We start from the raw sequence: 20,359 nt of genomic DNA, 5'->3' as shown, positions 1-20,359 counted from the left end.
TAGAACTGGTACATACAAGATCGGGCCTGAGCAGGACCTGAAGGCACAAGTAAATTGCATGAGGAAGTGGCCCAAATGCCCATGGTTTCTATTCCTGTCACTTTATCTGCCCTCTACCAGTCTGTACCTATGGCCTCATGGGGAGTTCCTTATGATCAGCTGACTGAGAAAGAAAAAACTCAGGCCTGGTTTACAGATGAGTCTAAGAGATATGCAGGCAGCACTTGAAGTGGAAAGTGGACAGCGGCAGCACTTCAGCCCCTTTCTAGGACCTTGCTAAAAGCCTGTGGTGAAGGGAAATCCTCCCAATGGAAAGAACTTTGAGCAGTGCACCTGGTTATTTACTTTTCTTGGAAGGAGAAATGGTCAGATGTGCGATTGTATACTGATTCACGGGCTGTGGCCAATAGGTGGGCTGAATGGTCAGGAACTTGGAAGGAACATGATTGGAAAATTGGTGATGAGGAGCCATGGGGAAAAGATATGTTAATAGATCTCTCTGAATAGGCCAAAGAAGTGAAGATATTTGTTTCTCATGTAAATGCTCACCAAAGGGTGGTCTCCGCAGAGGAGGATTTTAATAATCAAGCATAGGCTGATGAATTCTGTGGTAACCAGTCATCCTCTTTCTCTAGCCATTCCTGTCATTGTCCAGTGGGCTCATGAATAAAGTGGCTATGATGGAAGGAGTGGACCTTATACATGAGCTCATCAACATGGACTTCCACTTAACAATTGCAACTTGGCTACAGCCAGTGCTGAGCGCCCAATCTGCCAGGAGCAGAGACCAGCACTGAGTCCCTGATACGGCACCATTACTCAAGGCAATTAGCCAGCAACCTGGCTGCAGCTTGATTTCACTGGATCACTTCCATCATGGATAAGGCAGCATTTTGTTCTTACTGGAATACATACTTACTCTGAGTATGGATTTGCATTCCCTGCATGCAATGCTTCTTCCAAAACTACCATCTGTGGATTTACAGAATACCTTGTCAACATCATGGTAACTCGCACAGCATTGCCTTAGATCAAAAGACTCACTTCACAGCACATGAAGAGTGGCAATGGGCCCATGCTCCTGAAATTCACTGGTCTTACTGTGTTCCCTATCATTCTGAAACAACTGGCTTGATCGAACGACTGTGTGGCCTTCTAAAGGTACAATTACTGCACCATGTAGGTGGCAATACCTTGCAGATTTGGGTCAACGTTTTTCAGAAGGCCATATTTTCTCAAACCAACATCCAATATATGGTGCCGGTTCCCCCATACCATAGGTTCCAGGTGCAGGTGGGAGTGGCACCATTCACTATTACCCCTAGTGACCCACTTGCAATTTTTTTGCATCCTGTCCCAGCAGCCTTATGCTCTGCAGGTTTAGAGGTCATAGCTCCAATGGAAGGAATGCTCCCACCTGGAGAAACAATATAGATTCCATTGAACTGGAAGTTAAGAATGCCTCCAAGCCACTTGGGTCTCCTCATGACTTTAGATCAACAGGCAAAGAAGGGAGTTACCATATTGGCTTGTGTAATTGATCCTGATTACCAAAAGGAAATCAGATTGATATTACATGATGGAGGTAAAGAAGAATATGTTTGGATTACGGGAGCTCCCTTAGGGTATCTCTTAGTACTGCCATGCGCAGTGATTAAAGTCAATGGAAAACTGTAGCAACTCAATTCTTACATGGATTCTGGTGGCCCAGACCCTTCAGGAATGAAGATTTGGGTCACCCTACCAGGCAAAGAGCCACAATCAGCTGAGGTGCTTGCTCAGGTTAAAGGGAATAGAGAATGGGTGATAGAAGAAAGTAGTTCTAAATAGCAGCTATGACCACATAACCAGTTGCAGATACGAAGACTGTAATTATTATATGAGTATTCCTTCCTTTTATGTGTACATCAAATATTTTTGTTTTCTTCACTTATATAAGATGTGAACAGAGCTAGTGCTTTTTCAGTTTATGCATGTTAGTTGTATCATGTTAGATAAAGTGTAATTTTTAAGTTGCCTTTACTTACAGATTGTGTATGGTTTAAGGAGATGTGTACAGATGCCAAGTTGACAAGGAGCCATTTGTGATGGTTAAGATGGTGTGTCAACTTGTCTGGGCCATGATTCTCAGTGGTTTGGCAGTTATGAGGCAGTTTGGAACTTATGTAATGATGTAACTTGGCAGTTATGTAATGATGTAATCAACTCCATGATGAGATCTGCTATGAGCAGCTGATCACTAGAAAGGGGGTTTCTTTGGGGATATCGGCTACCTCCAGTATATAAACGGATGTTCCCACAAAAGCTCTAAGTCTAGATCTTGCCTCTGGCTTGTCAAGATATCACCTCTAGTTCTTGGAACTTGAGCTAGCAGCTTACCTGCCAATCTTGGAATTTATCAGCTTGACGGCAGTGGGTGTGGGTGTGGTCTGTGAGCTAGCGGCTTGTGGTCTGACCCGTTGATCTTGGGTTCTTCAGCCCCTGTAGCTATGTAAGTTAGGAGAACCCTCCAGTTGATGCCTGCCCCATGAACTTGGGACTTGCTAACCTCTACAAGGCATAAGCCATTTCCTTGAGAAAAATCTCTCTCTCTCTCTCTCTTTCTATGTATATATATATATATATATATATATAAGCTTCACTGTTTTTGCTTCTCTAGAGAACCCAGGCTAAGATATCCATTAAACTCTTTCCTGTTGCTCTTCGAAACCTCCTCACACTTCACCTTTGTAGTATTGCTTAGACTACATGATTGTTTTTCAGAAGCCATTTTTCTACAGAAACAAAGGGTATACACAACACAAGTAGCAAACGAATGAGACTTGAGGGAACAATGCTCCAACAATGAGTGCTGGAGAGAGGCTGAGGATCTGTGAAATGGCAAGGGGCTATAGTAGGGTATGCCTACACATCTCTTCATTCGTGTGGGCTCAGCACAGTGCTCGGAGAGTGCCAAATTCAAGTTTTGCTTTTGCACCTATCTTTTCTTTTTTTTTCTGAATATTTTTAATCCACGGTTTGTTGAATCTGTGAATGTGGGACCCACAGGTAGATAGGACCAACTATATTTTTCTATGCTTCCCAATTTCAGACATATTGGATCATTTACAAGTCTCTATAACATATTCTTTCTTTGCTCTGTGTCTTTGCATCATCACACATTTTTTTTTTCCTTCTGGAGGTGATTTTTCCTGACTTATTTGACTACCAAACTCATATTTCTTCATTCTTACTGCCTCTGTGAAGCTTACCCTAGATCAAATTATTTACCCCTGCCCTGATCACATAGCACCTTTTACATCATTCTAGCTTGGACTTATAAAATTGTATTCTCACTGATTGTTTATGTGATCCTTGGAGGTTGTAGGGAGAGGTAGGTAGAAGTTGTATGTTTTTCATATCATCTTCCTAGCACCCATCATAGTATTATAGGCCTTGAAAATACTCTTGTAAAATGTTTCAACTAAATTAAGGAAATAACACCAAAAAAAAAAAAAAAAAAGCCTGTTGCTGTCGAATCAATTCTGACTCACAGTGACTCTATAGAACAGAGTAGAACTGCCCCATAGAGTTTCCAAGGAGCATCTGGTAGATTCGAACTGCTGACCTTTCGGTTAGCAGCTATAGCTAACCGTCAGGGTTTCCACACATAGCACCAGGGCCTAGAAATACAGACTTTAAGTGTTTTCAATAGTAGCAAATCTCCATTTTCTGAGGGTAGTTTTTTTTTTTTTTTTTTTAAATAATCAAGTACAGCTTGGAACTACATCTAATAAGGAATGTGAATAAGCCACAATTTTCAAAAATCTATAAGAAAAATATTTTTTCATGTGGTTTTAAATAATTAATTCTTAAGGTTTTAAGCAAAAAGCATATCAATTATATGAGGACTTATACCCATGGACTTCCAAGGACAGCACTGATTTGGATAAATGAGATTAATATGTTTTGTTAACAAATTAGTCTCAGTATTCTACTGATGTTTGCAAAGGTTATGTTCTCTGTGAGTTCTTAGTAAGTATATGTTGACAAAATATTTTGGAGTATTCCTATTGTTTCTAAAGCGTCACTGCAAAACGGGGATTAAGTTCCTTTGCATAACCAGTTTAACACATTGGCTGCACAGTAAAATCCTAACACATTGGCAGAGCTTTAAAATCCTGCTCCGCTCTGATAATGAATCCATTAGTTCGGCTTCTTGCAATGCTGAGGCACACCCCCACTAAACAGCCGCTTTACGTCTGCTAGTGAATTATCTTCACTCACTAAGCGTGCTTAGTCTGATTTAAAGTTGGGTTCACATCTGTGAGCATAACTTATTCAAATCCTCAAAGTCTTTGGAGGAAAAAAGATATTCTTTAAAAGAGAGCTCAAGTCTGGTTACATTAAATTAACTCCACAGAGAGAAAAACATGAGCCCAAGTGTAGTTGATAAAAAGTGAGACCGAAAAACTAAAAAAAGTAATAATTTAAAAAAAGATCTTTTGTTGAACATCATTTATATACAGTGAAATTCAGAAATCTTAAGTGTGCAGGACAAAAGTTTGGACAAATGCATGTTGTAGTTGTTGTCATTAGGTGCAATCAAGTCAGTTCCCACTCATAGCGACCCTACGTAAAACAGAAGGAAACACTGCCCAGTCCTGCACCATCTTCATAATTATCGCTATGTTTGAGCCCATTGTTACAGCCACTGCATCAGTCTGTATTATCAAGGGTCTTCCTCTTTTTCTCTGACCCTCTACTCTGACCCTGATACCAAGCATAATGTCCTTCTCGAGGGACTTGTTCCTCCTGATAACATGTCCAAAGTGCATGAGACAATGTTTGGCCATCCTCGCTCCTAAGGAGCATTCTGGCTGTACTTCTTCCAAAACAGATTTGTTTGTTCTTCTGGCATCCCACAGTATATTCAATATACTTCGCAAACATCATAATTCAAAGACATAATTCTTCTTTGGCCTTCTTTATTCATTGTCCAGTTTTTGTATGCATTTGAGGGAATTGAAAATTCTGTGGCTTGGGTCAGGCACGCCTTAGTCCTTAAAATGACATCTTTGCCTTTCAACACTTTAAAGAAGTCTTTTGCAGAAGATCTGCCTAATGCAATATGTCATTTGATTTCTTGACTGCTGCTTCCATGGTCATTGATTGTTGATCCAAGTAAAATGAAATCCTTGATGCCTTCAACCTTTCTTCCGTTTATCATGATGTTGCTTATTGGTCCAGATGTGAGGATTTCTGTTCTCTTTATGTTGAGATGTAATCCATATTGAAGACTGAAGTCTTTGATCTTCATTAGTAAGTACTTCAAGTCCTCTTTACTTTCAGCAAGCAAGGTTGTGTGATCTGAATAACGAAGGTTTTTAAAGAGTCTTCCTCCAATCTTGTCATCCCGTTCTAATTCATATAGTCCAGCATCTCAGATTACTTGCTGAGCATACAGATTGAATAACTACAGTGAAAGGATTCAGCCTTGACACATACGTATCCCCTTATCTGTTCAAACAACTGCCTCTTGGTCTTTTTACAGGTTCCTCATAAGCACAATTAAGTGTTCTGAAATTCCCATTCTTCGTAATGTTATCCATAATTTATTATGATCCACACAGTTGAATGCCTTTGCACAGTCAATGAAACACAGGTCAACATCTTTCTGATATTCTCTGCTTTCAGCCAAGATCCATCTGACATCAGCCATGATGTCCTTCATTCCATATCCTCATCTTAATCTGGCTTGAATTTCCGGCAGTTCCCTATCGATGTAGTGCTGCAACCATTTTTTAATTATCTTCAGCCAGATTTTACTTGTGTGTGATCTTAATGATATTGTTCAACAATTTCCACGTTGTAAAATTATTCAAATTTACACAACAACCTCTAATGCCAAGATGAAGGAATTGAAGATTTTTACCAATTTTGGCAGTCTGAAATTGATCAACCATGCAATTAAGATGCATTGATAATTACTGGCAATTGGAATGCGAAACTTGGAAACAAAGGAGAAGAATTGGTAGTTGGAAAATACAGCCTTGGTGATAGAAACAATGCTGGAGATTGTATGATAGAATTTTGCAAGACCAACAACTTCTTCATTGCAAACACCTTTTTTCAACAACATAAATGGTGACTATACATGTGGACCTCACCAGATGGAAACACAGGAGTCAAATCAACTACATGGAAAGAGACGATGGAGAAGCTCAATATTATCAGTTAGAAGAAGGCCAGGGGCCAGCCTCAGAACAGACCATCAATTGCTCACGTACAAGTTGAAACTGAAGCTGAAGAAAATTAGAACAAGTTCACGAGAGCCAAAGTATGACCTTGAGTATATCCCACCTGAATTTAGAGACCATCTCAAGAATAGATAAATGCATACATTAGTGTAAACCATACCTTTATCAAGACACAGAATATTTTCATCACCACAGAAATTTCCCTTGTTCGCCTTCCCGGTTAAAGCCCCACCTGAAGCAAATGCCATAGGTTTATTTTGTCCATCCTACAGATTCTTATATATCTTACAGTAATTACTTTTGTGTACGTGAATGTGTGTGTGTGGTCTGGTTTCATTCAGCATAATAGTTTTGGTGAATCTCATAATGGTGAATCTCAAGATTCACCCATATTATTGAACCTATCAATAGTTTGTTTCTTTTGGTTAAACCTAAACCAAACCCATTGCTGTCAAGTTGATTCTAACTCATAGCAACCCTATAGGACAGAGTAGAAGTGCCCCCACAGAATTTCCAATGTTGTAAATTTTTATGGAAGCCATTTGTCACATCTTTCTCCCTTGAAGCACTGGTGGGTTCAAACCACCAAGCTTCTGAGTATTATTTCATGATATGACTATACCACATTTTGTTAATCTTTTGTTTGTTTGTTTGTTTGTTTTGTTCTTGATTTGGTGTGCACCTCAGCTGTTCCCAGTTTGGAGATATTATGAATAAAGCTGCTATAAAAATATTGTACAAGGCAATTTGTGAATATCCATTTCTCTTGGATTGATACCTACAAGTGAAATTGGTATTGTATGGTAAGTATATGCTTAACTTCATATGAAATTGCCAAACTGTTGTCCAAAGTTCCTAACTGTTTAACACACCCAGAAGCAATGAGTGAGAATGCTAGTTGCTCCACATACTCTCCAACATTTGGTATTATCTGTCATTTTCATTGTAACCTTTTGTCTTAGTTATCTAGTGCTGCTATAACAGAAATACCGCAAGTGGATGGCTTTATTTAATAAATAATGTAATTTATTCTCTCACAGTAAAGAAGGCTAGAAGTCCAAATTCAGAGTGCCTGCTTCAGGGGAAACTTTCTCACTCTGTTGGCTCAGGGGGAAGGTCTTGTCATTAATCTTTCTCTGGTCTAGGAACTTCTCATTGCAGGGGCCCCGAGTCCAAAGGATGCACATGACCCTGGTTCTTCTTGCTTGGTGTTAATGAGGTCTCTCTCCTCCCTGCTCAGTTACCTCTTTTTACATCTCAAAAGAGTTTGACTTAAGATACAACCTAATCCTGCAGATTGAGTCCTGCCGTATTAACATAACTGCCTGTAATTCTGCCTCATCAACATTTTAGAGGTTAGGATTTACAATACATAGAATAATAACATCAGATCACAAAATGATGGACAATCATACAATACTGGGAGTCATGGCCTAGGCAAGTTAACACATTTTGGGGGGACACAATTTAATTCATGATACCATTCAAGCTGGTGTGTGGTAGATTCTCATTGTGGCTTTTTTTTTTTTTTTTTTTTTTGCGTTTCCATGATGACTAAGATGTTGAATATTTTTCATGTGCTTATTTTATTGGTCAAGTGGAAACCCTGATGGCATAGCGGTTAAGAGCTACAGCTGTTAACCAAAAGATCGACAGTTTGAAGACACCAGGCACTCCTTGGAAACCCTATGGGGCAGTTCTACCCTGTCCTATAGGGTCGCTATGAGTCGGGATCGACTTGACAGCAACAGGGTTTTTTGTTTTGTTTTTATTGGCCAATTGTATGTCTTCTTTGATGAAGTCAAAATTCTGTCAAGAATTTTGCTTGGATTTGTCTTTATGATTGAGTTGTAAGAGTTCTTTATATATTCTAGACACAAATTTTTCACCAGATATATTTGTTATAAATATTTTATCTAGACTGCACTTTGTCAATTTACTTTCTAAATAGTGTTTTTGGTGAGTACCCATAAACCCAGTACCTTCGTAGAAGTTTTAATTTTGATGAAGTACAGTTTATCTATTTTTTTTTTTAATGATTAATGTTTTTTGAACCTGCTCTAAGAAATCTTTGCCTACCCAAGGTAGTGAAGATTCTCTTAAGTTTTCTTCTAGAAATTTTACCTTTTAGGTTTAAGTCTGATTTATCTCAAATTATTTTTGGTTTATCATGTGCAGTAGAGCCTAAAGTTTTTCCTTTCTACATGGGTATTCAGTTATTCAAGCACTATTTGTTGGAAAGATCTTGATTTTCCCCCTAAGTTGCTTTGTTTCTCTTTTTTAAAATTATTTCCTATCGGAAAGATAAATTAATTTAAATTTGGGCTGAAGAAAGCCTTTCTAAGCAAGATTCCAAGGCTGGCACAATAAGGAAAAAAGAAAAAATAATTGATAGATTTTCCCATAGCTCCCTAGACATTAAAAATGTCTTCATATTGGGAATGATGTCACTAAGACGGCAGAGTAAGAAGCTACACACTCCCATCCCCCAAAATAAACATTTAAAAAATTAAAAAAAAGGAAACTGTCAGAACTTGGTAAACAGTCATGTGACCATTCACTCAAGAAAAAAGCAATGTCAAGAAAACAGTGGAAAGCTTTTGGCTTTCTGTTACTGGACCATGCCACTCCCTGATCCCAGCTAGGCAGCCAGCTTGAAGTAGCAGCCTACATTTCCAGTTGTGACCCCGGTCCTTAGTTCTAAAAAGAGCAGACCACACCTCATGTACAAATTATTACGTTTGTCTGTTTGAACCTGTTGGATGGCTACCTAAAGGACTGTGGCAAAGAGTGTGTCTCTGTTGCATCCATTTGGAAGTAGTACAAAGTGAAGGAGTGGCAAGCATAGCTTAGAGATGTTTAGGGATAACTAAAAGACCTGTTGCTTCCTGGGGCAAGATAGGTCAACACAGAGTAGAAAGCTTGGGACCAGGATTAAGGAACCAGGAAGAGAGTGTCTTTGGCAAGTTGGGGCATTTAAAAGCACCTACCTTATATTTTTTTTACCTTATAGGAATTAGAAAGCCACACTCATGCCCAGAGCAAATCTCATACCCGTAAAAGACCTGAGAAAATCCTAAACTTTCACGTAGTGCTGATCTCAGGTATAACGTAAGCCTGGGTGTTGAAGGGGTGCTACAGTAGAGCCAATAGGAAAAGACTGCAAGAGGTTTTTATGTTGTTTTTTTTTTTTTTTTCATTTTTAACTCCTGATGTTAAAGGAAATCTATGTCAGAAAAATAAATGAATAAAAAATAAAGCACAAGTCAAGTAGTCCAGTGTTAGCAAAAATACTTGGGAAATGTCATTAAACCAATGTAAAAAAAAAAAAAAAAATTTTTTTTTTTTTTACTACTACAGGCTTCAACAATAAAGAAAAGAAGCAAAGAAAGAAAGATAAATGGAAGGAAAGAAGAGAGGAAGGAAGAAAGGAAGAGAAGGAAGGAGAAATGGGTAGAAAAAGTGAGGGAAGAATAGAGAGAGAAAGAAAAAAGAGGAAGGAAGAAAGAAGGAAATAAAGAAAAATAGAAAAAAAAGGGAGGGTGGGAAAGAGGTAAGGAGGCAGGAAACCAGAAAACACTGAGGAAGGGGGATAACCTGATTTGCAGAGTAACCACATTATATTACTCAAATGCTCTGTTTTCAACAAAAACAAAAACACAAGGCATAGAGAAAAACAGAGAAGGATGGATCAAAGGAACAGAATTTACACACACAAGAAGCCCAAAGATTTCCAAGTTGGATAAACCCAAAGAGATTCCATTAAGACATAATCAAACTGTCAAAAAAGAAAGAAAAAATCTTGGAAGTAGCAAGAAAGAAGCAAATTGTAACATACAAAAACCCAGAACTAAACCCATTGCCATTGAGTCAATTCCAATTCATAATGACCCTGTCGAACAGACTATAATGGCCCCATAGGGTTTCCAAGGAGAACCTGGTGAATTTGAACTGCTGACCTTTTGGTTACCAGCCAAACTCTTAACCACCACACCAACAGGGTGTGTGTGTGTGTGTAACACACAAAGGATCCTCAAAAATATTAAATGCCAATTTCTCCTCAGAAATCATGGAGGCCCAGAAGGCAGTAGGATGACATATTTAAAATTCTGGGGGTGGGAGGAGGGAACTGTCAATGAAGAATTTTATATCTGGCAAAATGGTCCTTCAATGACAAGGGTAAAATTAAGGCATTCCCAGATAAACAAAAGCTGAGAGAGTTTGTTACCACTTGACCTGCTCTACAGGAAATACTAAAGGGAGTACTCAGGGTGAAATGAAAGAACATTTCATTTCTTCAGTGACTTGAAGCCTTGTGAAGAGACAAAAATCTACAATAAAGGTGATTTCATGGGAAAATATAAAAGCAGCTTTACTGTACTTTTGATAGGTAACTCTACTTATATACTAAAAAAAAAAATTTTTATACTACATAATATAAAACACAAATTCATAATAATAATTATAAATTTATATTATTGAGTGAGCAAGGTATAAAGATGTAATATTTTACTGCAACAACATAAAAGAGTGGGGGGTACTGAGCTGTATAGGGACAGAATTTTTATATGTATCGAAGTTAAGTTGGTATCATTTCAAAATAGATTATTATAAATTTAAGATATTAAGTGTGATCCTATGGTAACCACAAAGAAAATATCTTTAAAAATTTACACAAAATAAATGAAAATAGAGTCAAAATGGTTCACTACAAAAAATCGACTAAAAACAAGAGAAAGTAGTGTGGAAAAAAATGAGGGGCAAAAAAGGTATAAGACATACAGAAAACAAATGGCAGTAATTGCTGTACATACAAGGGAATATTATTCAGGCATAATGAGAAGTGAAGTTTGGATATATGCCCCAACATGGATGAAATTTGAAAACATTGTGCTACATGAAATAAGTCAGACCGACCTACAAAAGAACAAATATTGTATCATCTTGCTTACATGAAGCATCTAGAATAGGCAAACACATAGAGATAAAAAGTAGATGGGTGGTTACTAAGGGCTGAGGGAGGAAGGAAAGGGGAGTTATTACTTAATGGACACTGAGTTTCTGTTTTGAGTAAAGTGAAGGTTTTTGGAGGTGGATGGTGGCAGTGGTTTCACACCTTTGTGAATGCCATTAATGTTACTGAATTGTATACTTGCCGATTGGCAAGTTATGTGTTATATGTATTTTACCACGTTAAAATAAAAAATAATAACAAAAAACAATTTTATGTCAAAAACATGACAAGTGTACTCCATAATATGCTCTGAATCACTTTCATGCCCACAGCCTGTTTTGAAGGGAGTAGACATAATCTTTTTTTTTTTTTTTTCTAATATTCACTGTTCCCTAGCATCTACTGATGAGAGATGATACACAAAAGAAAGAGTAGGGAATAAAATTCTACTGTATCTAATATTGGCCAGTGTTTAATATCACAATTACCACTGCCTTCTATAAAAAACATTGCCACATGGAATTAGCTGAAACCATAGCTTAAGCCAGGAGTCTTAAAGGAGACTTAATCACTTCCTATGCCCTTACTTTTGAACCTAAATTCCGCTTATCCACACAACCACAAGACAAGAAGCTGGAGCCAGCGAGAAAATTGTTCCAATTCATTGACTCCCTCATTCACAATCATAACAAAAAAGCTGAGAGTATAGGCAGGTCAGAAAAAGCCAGAGAGATGGCTGCCTTCTGAGGTAAGCCCACCCTGGAAATCCAAGACGAGACAGGTTGCCATTATAAATGCAAGTATGACTTTAAATTTAATGATACTAACCAATAGTAGAGGAACCCTGGTGGTATAGTGGTTAAGAGCTATGGCTGCTAACCAATCAGCAGTTTGAATCCACCGGCTGCTCTTTGGAAACCCCATGGGGCAGTTCTACTCTGTCCTACAGGGTCACCAGGAGTTGGAATCGGGTCCGCGGCAATGGGTTTGTTTTGTTTTTTAACCACTAGTAAGTAGAAAGAGTTCTTGTGAATGTGCCCTCTGACCAGTTAAATTAGCCACTCTTCCTCCTCTGAGGAGGATTGTGATGGGTTGAAAAAAAAGTCAGATGTGTTGTTCCCTTAAACACATCCCTAAATGGGGAAGCTGGAGAGCATGTTTACTTTTTCCTATGGGCAGAAGCAAAACATGAAAAGGAGAGAAGGTTCCACTCAACAGTAATGTGTCCTTAAAAATATTCATATCTTTTGACTGAGAGGCATCTATCTGAAATGAATAATTGAATATACACTGGAAGATTTATTTCAAGAATATCCATTGAAGAGACACTATACAAAAATGAGAGAGTATAAAGTAACCAGTGTCTAACAATAGAAAAAAAAAAGGCTTTTAGTAAGAAAGCATATTATATTAATACAGTAAAAAACTAAACCCATTGCTGTCAAGTAGATTCTGACTCATAGTGACCCTATAGGACAGAGTAGAACTGCCCCACATGGTTTCTGAGGAGCACCTGGTGGATTCCAACTGCCAAATTTTGGTTAGCAGCCGTAGCTCTTAACAACTATGCCACCAGTGTTTCCATTAATACAATAAGCAGCTAAGCTGCTGTTGTTAGTTGCTGATTCATGGCAACCTTATAAATAACACAACAAAATGTTGCCAGTCCTATGCTATCTTCGTGATGGTTGGTATGCTTGAGTCCATTGTATGGCAATCAGTCATCCTTGGCCCTATACTTTCCCAAATATGATATCCTTTTCAAGTGATTGGTCTTTCCTGATAACATATCCAAAGTAAGCAGGTTGAAGTCTTGCCATCATCACTCCTAAAGAACATTCTGGTTTTATTTCAACTAAGTCGTATTTGTTCATTTATTTGGCAGTCCATGGCATATTCAATATTCTTCACTAATGGCACATTTTAAATGCATCAATTCGTCTTCTGTCTTCCTTTTTCACTATCTAACTTTTGAATGCATATGAGATGATTGAAAATACCATGGCTTAGATCAGGCACAAGTTAGTCACCAAAGTGACATCTTGCTTTTTAAGGCTTTAATGAGGTCTTCTGTAGCAGATTTTGCTCAATGCAAACATTTGATTTTTTGACGGCTACTTCCACAGATGGTGATTGTTGATCCAAGCAGAAAGTAGAGAGTAGAGTGCTACATAGCCATCAAAATAAGATTCAAAATAAATTAGGTTGAAATATCTTATAAAATATCATATAAAATATTGTTGTTGTTAGGTACAATTAGGTCGATTCCATCTCATAGAGATCCCATACACAACATGATAAAAAACTGCCTGGTCTTCCTGTGCCATCCTCACAATCATTGCTATGTTAGAGCCCATTGTTGCAGGCACTGTGTCAATCCGTCTCCTTGAGGGTCTTCCTCTTTTTCATTGACCCTCTATTTTACCAAGCATGATATCCTTCTCCAGGGACTGACCCCTCCTGATAACATGTGCAAAGCATGATAGACAAAGTCTCACCATCCTTGCTTCTAATGAGCATTCTGGCTGTACTTCTTCCAAGACAGATTTATTTGTTCTTCTAGCAATCCATGGTATATTCAATATTCTTCTCTGACACCATAATTCAAAGGCATCAATTCTTCTTTGGTCTTCCTTATTCATTGTCCAGCTTTCAGATGCGTATGAGGCAACTGAAAACTCCGTGGCTTGGGTCAGACACACCTTAGTCCTTAAAATCATATGTTTGTTTTTTAACACTTTAAAGAGATCTTTTGCAGCAGATTTGCATGATGCAATGTGTCATTTGATTTCTTGACTGCTGCTTCCATAGATGGTGATTGTGGATCCAAGTAAAATGAAATCCCTGACAGCTTCAATCTTTTCTCCATTTATCATGATGTTGCTTATTGGTCCAGTTGTGAGGCTTTTTGTTTTCTGTTGAAGTGCAATCCATACTAAAGACTGTGGTCTTTGATCTTCATCAATAAGTGCTTCAAGTCCTCTTCGCTTTCAGCAACCAAGGTAGTGTCATCTGCATAAGGCTGATTTTTAATGAGTCTTCCTCCAATCCTGATGCCTCATTCTTCTTCATATAGTAGAGCTTCTTGGATTATTTGCTCATTATACAGATTGAGTAAGTATGGTGAAAAGATATAACCATGTCACACATCTTTCCTAACTTTAAACCATGCAGTATCCCCTTGTTCTGTTCAAACAACTGCCTCTTGATCTATGTACAGATTCCTCATGAGCACAGTTAAGTGTTCTAGAATTCCCATTCTTTACAATATTATCCATAATTTGTTATGATCCACACTGTCTAATACCTTTGCATAGTCAACAAAACACAGGTAAACATCTTTCTGGCATTTTTTGCTTTCAGCCAGGGTCCATCTAACATCAGCAATGATATTCTTCTGAATCCAGCTTGAATTTCCGGCAATTCCCTGTCAAGGTACCGTTGCAACCACTTGTGAATGAACTTCAGCAAAAATTTTGCTTGTATATGATACTAATGTTATTACCTTTCTTTGGGATAGGCATAAATATGGATCTCTTGCAGTTGGTTGGGCCAGGCAGCTGTCTTCTAAATTTCTTGGCATAGATGAGTGAGCACTTCCAGGGCTGCATCCATTTGTTGAAATATCACAGTTGGTATTCCGTCAGTTCCTGGAGCCTTGTTTTTCACCAGTGCTTTCAGGGCAGCTTGAATTCTTCCTTCAGTACCGTTGGTTCTTGATCATATGCTACCTCCTGAAATGGCTGGATGTTGACAAATTCTTTTTGGTACAATGACTCTGTGTCATTTAATATTTTCCTGTAGAATTCTTCAGTATTGCAATTCGAGGCTTGGATTTTTTCCTCAGTTCTTTCAGCTTGAGAAATGCAGAAAGTGTTCTTCCCTTTTGGTTTTCTATCTCCAGGTCTTTGCACATTTCATTATAATACTTTGTCTTCTTGACCTGCACTTTGAAATCATATGTTCAGCTCTCTTACTTCATCATTTCTTCCTTTTGCTTTAGCTACTTGACTTTCAAGAGCTAGTTTCAGAGTCTCTTCTGACTTCCATTTTGGTCTTTTCTCTTCTTTCTTGTCTTTTTAATGACCTCTTGCCTTCTCCATGTATGGTGGCCTTGATGGCATTCCACAACTCATCTAGTCTTTGGTCATTAGTGTTCAATGCATCAAGTCTATTCCTGAGATGGTCTCTAACTTCAGGTAAGATACTCAACGTTGTACCCTGGCTCTCGTGAACTTGTTCTAATTTTCTTCAACTTCAACTTGAATTTGCATAAGAACAAATGATGGTGTGTTCCACGGTGGGCCCCTGGCCTTGTTCTGTATTCTATCTTGCGAGGTCCACATGTATAGTTGCCATTTATATTGTTGAAGAAAGGTATCTGTAATGAAGAAGTCTTTGGTTTTGCAAAATTCTGTCATGTGATCTCTGTTGTCATTTCTCTCACCAAGGTCATATTTTCCAACTACCAGTCCTTCTTTGTTCCCAACTGTCGCATTCCAATAACCAGTAATAAATCATTGCGTCTTGATTGCATGTTTGATCAGTTTCAGATTGCAGAAGTTGATAAAAATCTTCAGTTTCTTCATCTTTGGCCTTAGTGTTGAAGTGTAAATTTAAATAATAGTCATATTAACTGATGTTCCTTGTAGGTGTATGGATATTTTCCTGTCACTGACAGTGTTGTACTTCAATATAGATCTCGAAATGTTCTTTATGATGATGAACTCCATGCCGTTCCTCTTCAAACTGTCATTCCCGACATAGTAGACCATATGATTGTTCGATTCAAAATGGCCAACACTAGTCCATTTCAGCTCACTAGTGCCTAGAATACCTATGTTTATGCATTCCATTTCATTTTTTGACAACTTCCAATTTTCCTAGATTCATACTTTGTGTTTTCCACATTCTAATTATTAATGAATATTTGCAGCTTTTTTTTTTTCTCATTTTGAGTCACGCCACATCAGCAAATAAAGGTCCCGAAAGCTTGACTCCTTCCACATCATTAAAGTCAACTCTACTTTGAAGAGGCATTCTTCCCCAGTTGTCTTTTGAGTGCCTTCCAACCTGAGGGACTCATCTTCTAGCACTATATCAGACAATGTTCTGCTGCTATTCATAAGATTTTCATCAGCCAATTTTTTCAGAAGTAGACTGCCAGGTCATTCTTCCTTGTCTGCCTTATTCTAGAAGCTCAGCTGAAGCCTGCCCACCAAGGGCGACCCTGCTAGTATTTGAAATACCAGTGGTGAAGCTTCTAGTATCACAGCAACACACAAGTCACCATAGTAGGACAAACTGACAGACACATGGTGAACACATAATATTATTATTTTTTAATAAAAAAAGGAAACAGAAGAATGAAAGGCTATACAAAAAAAAATTTACAATGATCATCTCTAAGAGATAGCTCTATGTGTGATTTTAATTTTTTTTTAGTTAAATCTGAATCCTTTAATTTCCCCATAATAAACACGAAAGACTAACATTATCTTAAAAAACAGTTAAGAAAGGAAAAACAACTGATTGGATCAATTTCAATGAAACGTGCAGCTGTGTCAGGAATCAGGGAACAATATAAGTATCTGGTTTATCAGGAACCACTCTCCAACAACTCAATTATTTGCTCAAAAGCTTATATTGGACCTCCTACTAAAAATTGTAAGAGTCTCTAAAACTGGTTTCTTCTAAAGTAATTTTATCTAATTTTACCTTTTCCTTCCTGACATTACATATTCATTAGCACGTTCAAATGAAGTATTGCTGGAGATCTGCAGATTCATTGATCTAGCCATCTAGTCACAAACATTTTCAAATGGAATGAATACACGATTTACTAGGTGCCGTGGGATGCAAAAAGAAAAAGCTTATACTTCTGAGAGAAACTTGCCAAAAACTTGATGCCTACTTTGGGAAACAAATCATACCTGCTTAAAATAACTTCATTACACTCACAAGATAATATGATAATGTGTCATATACTTTATGCATAGATTTGTAAGAGGGAACTACAAAGAGTGGGACTGATCTGGTTTATCTAAGCGTGCCATGTTTAAAAGATTCTTGGAGAAGGTGTGTACCACCCTGAGCCTTACAGGGTACATGGGATTTCTATTTGCAGAAAGGAAGGGTTTAAGTATTCCAGGATGGCTCAGCTCATGAAGTTAGGGAGAAAAAGGAAGTTTTAAGGAAATAGAGAAAAGAGAGGTTAGAAAACTAAAGTGGGCCCACTTAAGGAAATCGGGATTTGAGGCATTTTCACTTGATTTCAAAGACAATAAGGAAGTTTTTGAACTGATCTCCATAATTCAAGTTTTCATAATTCTCCCAGAGCTTGTCTATGGAGTCCATTGTTGAAACTCTAGGAGAGCCCAAGACTCCTGCTTTTCCATTTTATCACTTCCAGGTAATATCACTGACCCAACAGCGGGGCCCCCTCCAGGACCACTGCTTAGAGCTGTGCAAGTTTGGACTTTGAGCATGACTTCTTAGCCAAATACATAGACACATCCTCTAAACTTCAAGATGTAACATAGTCAGGCTGAAAGGTGTACTGTTATAGATTATTATACTAAAAAAACAGAGAGGTTTATGTGACTGGGAAGGGATTAAAGGTCTGAGTCAATGAGTGTGTATGTTTTTTTTTTATTCTCTTAGGATTCTCTTCTCATGGAACTGGTCATGTAAGCACCTCAAAGAATGTTTGGGATAGGTATCCAGGCTAAGTCTCCTCTAAGGATTAAGGAAATTTTCCGTTTGATGTTTGCTTCTTCTCACTGAACTCTCCTGGCATTGGTGCAGAGCTCTGAGATTTAGGTCAAAGGTAAGAAAGACCATAGTGGCATCATAGCTTGCAAAGATTCAATACTGGGAATTTTGGGCCAAAATCCAAGTTGGTAATTGCTGCTGTTTCAAGTTCCTCTGTCTCCTTTTGTCTTTTGTGCATACAGATTTCTCAGAAACCTCTCTGGGATAGGCAGCACCCAATATAGTGGGTTCTAAATCCATGGTTTCTAAGATGACTCCTTAATGTAATATGTAAGTGGCATGGTTTTTCAGTGGTTGTACAATAGAATGGCTGCAGGTGCCAGGGAGTTATACCAGTGGGAAAAGCAGAAACACAATAATATTAAATATCAACTTCTCCTCAGAAATCATGGAGGCCCAGAAGGCAGTAGGATTACATATTTAAAATTCTGGGGGGGTGGGGGGGAACTGTCAACCAAGAGTTTTATATCTGGCAAAATGGCCTTTCAATGATGAGGGTAAAATTAAGGCATTTCCAGATAAGCAAAAGTTGAGAGAGTTTGTTACCACCAGACCTGCCCTACAAGAAATACTAAAGGGAGCACTCAGGTGAAATGAAAGAACACTAGACAGTGGCTTGAAGCCTTGTGAAGAGACAAAAATCTACAATAAAGGTGATTTCATGGGGAAATATAAAGGCAGTTTTATTGTACTTTTGATAGGTAACTCTACTTGTGGACTACATATTATAAAACACAAACTCATATTTAACTTCCATCAGGCTCCTTTCAAGACTCTGAGCTCTTATAGCACTCCCTGGAATACAGCTAATGGTGTTCTTTCATTTTGTGCTGTATTGGGTTTAGGGAGAGACATTAGCTCAAATTCTGACGATGCCACTTAATAAAAATATAACCTTGGTGAAGTTACTTAACCTCTCTAAGTCACAGGTTTTTTTTTTGTTGTTGTTGTTCATTAACTGAAGATATTAATGCAACTCATCTCATAACATTTTTGTGAGTAGTAATTAAAATACTCATATAAAGTGGTACATCTCAGTCTATCACAAAATAAGCATCTAATAAATATTTATAAATTAATTGGACTGTTGTCCTAGTCAGTGCCTTTGGCAGCCACATCATTGAACCAGTAATCATCTTAGAATCTTAGATGCCTACTGATGAGGTCTTAAAACTCCATTAAGAATCATTTCCCACTGAAGAGTGTCAATCAGGGTTCCTGCAATAGAATTTAGCCCAACAGAAAATTGTTAGTGACTTTTTTTGAATTCTTTCAAGGATGATATATAGATAATCTATTCTAGATGCATGGGAGAATTAATTTATCATCCATAATAAATGCCTTAGGGCACTACCCATTGCCCTCAAGTCCCCTTTTGGTTAGTAGTTGAGCACTTAACTACTGTGCCACCAAGGCATCCAAGTTGAGAAGGACTGAAGGTTCTTTCTGTCCACTCCAATATCACTAAACCTAAATAAAGCATCCCATTCTTGATATCCAGGGTCAGTCTTAAGGAGGTGTGGGCTTCTTTTGTAGGAAGAATGGGGCAGGGCCCATTATCAGCCTGCCTCCTGCAGTGGTCTTTCTGGCCCTCTGAAAAGTGGTCCCTTTAAGTATGATTCTGGGTCTTTCTTCCCCACCCCTCCTCTCTGAGGTCTAAGCAACTTCACTCTGAAAGGTGGAAAACCCAGAGTCATAATACCCAAAATTCTGCAGTATACATTATAAAGACCTAGAAAAATTGCTATTATAGTTTTGCATTTGCAAAATTTCCCAATGGCAAATTACCCATTAGAAAAAAATAAAAGTAAAACCTGTTGCTGTCAAGTGGATTCTGACTCACAGAGAATCCATACTCATAGTGAGTAGAACTGACCCATAGGGTTTCCAAAGAGCCAAGCTCTTAGCCACTGTGCCACCAGGGTACATTTGCTGTAGGAATTTGTTGGCCATGCAAATTCTTTAATCTTCGTAACAATGGTTTCCATAAACTTTAATTGCTTTTGGGATCACAAGAATATTCCATTGCCCCAATTTATGGCTAATGAGCAATCATCAAGTTCATTCTTGTCATCAGGTGGCATAGTCAACGTTTATATTCATGCTTTGCAACGTAATAATTGAGTGACTGAAAATTCATACAATTTTTTACGAGTTTCATTCCAAAAGATTTATTTTTCAGACTGCCTCTTTAAGGTTCTGAAAATAGCTTTCTTTCCTGTAGCTGCCGATGGACTGCCACATATACATATTTAAGACTAGTGGAGTGTTATAAAAACTGATGTAGTTATCTTTGACTGAGTAGTCAAGAATTTGGGGAATTCTTTCTGCAGGGTAATATAACTCACTGAAGGTGAGCCATAGACACTGAAGAACATCAAAACACCCTGGA

This window comes from Loxodonta africana, chromosome 13 (genome assembly GCF_030014295.1).
Source record: "Loxodonta africana isolate mLoxAfr1 chromosome 13, mLoxAfr1.hap2, whole genome shotgun sequence".
In the NCBI taxonomy this organism is placed as follows: domain Eukaryota; kingdom Metazoa; phylum Chordata; class Mammalia; order Proboscidea; family Elephantidae; genus Loxodonta; species Loxodonta africana.
The sequence above is the reverse complement of the archived record's forward strand: the minus strand, read 5'-3'. Positions refer to the sequence as shown.